This window comes from Mandrillus leucophaeus, unplaced genomic scaffold (assembly GCF_000951045.1).
Source record: "Mandrillus leucophaeus isolate KB7577 unplaced genomic scaffold, Mleu.le_1.0 Scaffold439, whole genome shotgun sequence".
In the NCBI taxonomy this organism is placed as follows: domain Eukaryota; kingdom Metazoa; phylum Chordata; class Mammalia; order Primates; family Cercopithecidae; genus Mandrillus; species Mandrillus leucophaeus.
The window spans coordinates 159949-164385 of NW_012104687.1; the positions used below are offsets into that span (position 1 = coordinate 159949).

The window sequence follows — 4437 nt, forward strand, 5'->3', positions numbered from 1 at the left end:
CAGGAGAATGGCATGAACCCAGGAGGCGGGGCTTGCAGTGAGCAGAGATCACGCCACTGCACTCTAGCCTGGGCGACAGAGCGAAATTCCATTTCAAAAAAAACCAAAAACTACATTTGGCAAATAGCAAATTGGTTGAACCCAGGAGGCGGAGGTTGCAGTGAGTCGAGTTGGTGCCACTGCACTCTAGTTTGGGTGACAGAGCAAGACTCTGTTTCAAAAAAAAAAAACATAAATAAATAAAAATAAGTAAATAAATAAATAAATAAAAACTACATTAGTTTGGTGCAGAAAGACTGGAAACTTGAAGTGGGAGCTTTCACGTTATAGGCAGATTTAAAAACTGTCTGATTGGCAATGAGTTGAAAGAGTTATCAATAGGCCTGGTGCGGTGGCACACGCCTGTAATCCCAGCACTTTGGGAGGCCAAGGCAAGTGGATTGCTTGAGCTCAGGAGTTTGAGACGAGCATGGGCAACATGGTGAACCCTGTGTCTACAACAAAATGGAAAAATTTGCCAGGCATGATGGTGCCCGCCTGTAGTCCCAGCTACTCAGGAAGCTAAGGTAGGAGGACAGCTTGAGCCCGAAAGGCAGAGGTTGCGGCGAACCAAGAACTCATCACTAGACTCCAGCTTGGGCAACAGAGCCAGACCCTGTCTCAAAAAAAAAAAACTTATTATCAATAGAAATGAATGTCTGGGTTATGATAAGGGTTGTGGACACCAAAGTTTCATCATGCATGTGAAACCTCCAGGTGGCAGGCAGGCTCCAGAGAGAATAGATTGTAAATGTTTCTTGACAGTCTTAAGGTCTGTTGTGTTGATGTCAATGCTGGAGGGTGTAATGAGGCATGTCTTATGTCCCGCTTCCTGTCATGGCCTGAACCAATCTCAGGTTGGTTACATTTTAGACTGCCCTGGCCTAGGAGGAAGTCCATTCGGATGGTTTTGCGGGGGGGAGGGGCTTTAGATTTTTTTTTTTTTTTTTTGACTTACAGAGTTTAGATGGAAGCCTTTGACTCTGTATCTGGCATTTCCTTAGACCATATGCTGTAGGGCTGGGCTCATGAAGGTTCTCACCTACACACCAGCTTGCTCCCTTGAGAAGGGGGACTTTGCTGGATCCTATCCCCTGGTGATAGCCAGTAGGAAGTAAAGGAGCTTGGGAACCAGACATGCCTGAGTTTAAATCCTCTTTCCCGCGCCGCCCACCTTCACTGCTAGGTGTGTGACTCTGGTCAAATAACTGATCGTTTTCTGTGCCTCAGTTTCCTCATCTTAAAAGCGGAGCTAGTAAGAACTCACACAGTGGTTGCTACGAGGCTACATTTAAGGGAGGCTTCTCTTGCACACCTCAGGCAGAGTTTCCCTCCCCTTGGCAATATCCATGGGCACTTACATGGGCCACAGCCCTCTGTGCTCATCGGGCCCTCGGGGTAGAAGTGAGTTAATTCCTGGCTAAACGTTAGTCTCAAACCACTGGAAAAACCACCCAGTTGCCCCAGACAGTTCAGCGGAGCGTGGGTGCGGCTATGAGGCTACACTAGAGACGCGGCGAAGGCGAGTGCGGAAGCCTGGCTACCCCGACCGCCTTCCACCTTCCAGAGAACCTCAGTCTGTGACCACGGCCCTTCTCAATATGGCGCCGCCGCCTGGCCGCCCCGCGACAGGCCGCCGCGCTGACGTGAGTGCGCACGCGTCCTCCGCGCCCACCCCGGCGCATGCGCGCTCTGCGCTGTCTTCTCCCGGCCTGAGCAGCAGCAGCAGCTGCGGCGGCGGCGGCGGTGTTTGAGTGGAGGAAGATGGCGGCTCCGGGCGGCTCGGGGTCCCGCCAGCTGTGAGGAGCCCCGAGCACCGCTATCGCGGCCTGACGCAGAGCGCCTCTGCTCTGGCCCTGTCCCTGGCTCCCTCATTACCTTCGCCAGCGGAGCGAACCCGAGAGCGTGGAGCGGGCTGGGCCAGGTGAGGCCTCTCCTCCCCGGGCCGCGGTGGGGAGCCGGCGCCTCATGCCCTTTATGCCCGGGACTGGCAAGGGGCAGCGGGCGCCCGGGGTCTGGCGCAGGCCCCGTATCCCGTGCGGGGGTCGGTCCTGGTTGGGCAGGGTGCCTTGCTGTCGCCGTCCTCGAGTGAGGCAAGGAGGAGAGGTCCTTTCCAGCCAGCCTTTTGGTCGGGAGCGAACCCACCCCCTCTCCTCAGCAGGGTGGTTCTCGTCCCCTCACCCAGGCAGTGAAGGGGTCTGTGGCCCGGGCAAGGATGGCTTTAGGGTGTCAGATAATCCTTTCATTCCTCCTCCGAACCTTTCACTCCTATGCGAGAGGGGAGCCGGGGGTCGGGTGCGCATCAAAATTGGGGCTGCGGCTAGGGGCCAGCATCTCTGAATCTGCAGCTGCAAAGGGATAATTTTGGAATTGGTTTACGTTAAATAAAACACAAAAGGCCTTTCCTATCCCCTAGCTTGCTGCGTGTTCCCCTAGAGAAATGGGAACTGCGGATTTCCTTGCTTGAGACAGCAATCCATGCTGTGAATGTGGAAGGCTTCTCTTGGCGAGAATTGTGTGTGCAAAGGGAACGGTGGAGGGTGGGAACCAATTTGTAAGCGAAGAGGAAACGATTGTGAGATCTTGATGGTCGCTGCAGAGTAACTTCAGCGCTGAGTTCGTTTGAAAGCTTCGGATTGTTAAGATTCAGAATAAGCAATTGTTTTGTCTGTTAAATCTCCCGACTTCTATTAGGAAAATAAAAGCTTCGTTTCTTAATTGCGAGCGTCTTTGAATTTTTCTGTGGTGGGATTCTGATCGATCTAGATGAAAATTCTGATACATTACCAGTTCATACTTGCTGGCAGCGACATTGTAACTATGTTGTTCCTTTTTGAGAACAACTTTTGTTGTTGTTTAAATGCTAATTGGGAGACTTCGATTGTGTTTCTGTCATGTAGGGAAGTCGGTTTGAAGCCTTGTGGTCTCTTCCTTGAGGAATGATGACTTCATTGCACTTGCATGGGGAATTGTTGAGGCATTTGCTTTTGCTTGGACACACGAAAATACCTTTTGTAACAAATTGGCTTTACTTGTACTTAAGAATGATGACATCATGGATTTAAAGAGACAAGGAAAATTTGGAGGAAGTACCATCATTTAGAATTGAACATTTAGAATTAAGTCTGCAGCTCTTACGGCCATTAGTGATGCTGTGTTAAATTGCTAACTTTCAGTGTGTTCATATGTGTAATCTGATTGGATGTCTTTTCTATTGTATGTTGTCATTTTATACCCAGTAACTGTTTGCTTTTGACAAGCCAATATAAATACATGATTCAATCTACATTGATCCATAGGCATGTGGCATATCTTAAAAAGCTTTTCACTGTTAAAATGACAACTGTTTTAGGTTATTATTTGACCATTTTCTCTCTCTCTCTCTTTTTTTTTTTGGTTGTCTCTCACTGTCTGTCACCCAGGCTGGAGTGCAGTGGCACAATCTCGGCTCGCTGCAATCTCCATCCCCTGGGTTTAGCCATTCTCCTGCTTCAGCCTCCTGAGAAGCTGGGATTACAGGCGTGCGCCACCACGCCCGGCTAATTTTTTTTTTTTTAATTTTCGTAGAGATGGGGTTTCACCATGTTGCCCAGGCTGATCTCAAACTTCTGGTGTCAAGCGATACCCTGCCCCACCCCAGGCTTGAGCCGCTGCGCCCAGCCACCTCTTCTATTTTTAAATCAAAGACTTTTCCATAGAAATTTGTCGATTTTCTTAGTATCTTTGCTAAAGATGTAAATCTGAACCAGCAGCTTCTCTGTGGTAGAAAATTGGAGAGTTACTGTGCATATCAATTTGCTAATAAAGAGTCATGAAATTAATGCAGTAAAACATCCTGGTGGCTCATCATGCTTCTTGGCATAATATGTTGCACTGTTATGCTAAATCATCATCAGGTATTGATGCAACTTCATGACATCCATGACATCACTTGCTCTCCAGATTTTGACTTTTGCAATTCCTTACCTTAGTTACAAAAAGAACAGGATCAGAAAAAAATAACTTAGGATGCTTCTTTTTGTGTGATTTCTAGAAGGGTCTTTAATAATAGCTCTATGTAGTTTAAACCCTTAGTAAGATTCAGAGCAGGGTGAGTCCTACCTATTATGGAGAGCAAGCAAAGAAAATGCTAGCAAAACATCTGAATTTTATGAGAATACTGAGGTCCCAAGGAGAAGCTATCTCAAAGATGAACAAATATATAATTATCTTTGTGATTTCAGGATTGTTTTAGTCATTGAATTAACTCTTTTTGAGATGTAGTTTTGCTCTTGTTTCCCAGGCTGGAGTGCAATGATGTTGCTCACTGCAACCTCCACCTCCCAGGTTCAAGTAATTCTTTTGCCTCAGCCTCCTGAGTAGCTGGTATTGCAAATGCCCGCCACCATGCCCAGCTAA

General features: G+C 48.0%; 1 protein-coding gene across 2 annotated transcripts in view; it reads left to right on the forward strand.

Moving 5' to 3' along the window:
• The first annotated feature begins 1720 nt into the window (after positions 1-1720).
• The window catches only part of FBXO42 (F-box protein 42), a 112232-nt gene continuing 109515 nt past the window's right edge, over positions 1721-4437 (forward strand). Inside the window, exon 1 of one of the 2 annotated variants that reach the window (XM_011993947.1) lies at positions 1721-1963. The gene's annotated coding sequence lies outside the window, so the exon portion shown is untranslated. The remainder of the gene's footprint in view (positions 1964-4437) is intronic. The other variant, XM_011993946.1, reaches the window with a different exon arrangement.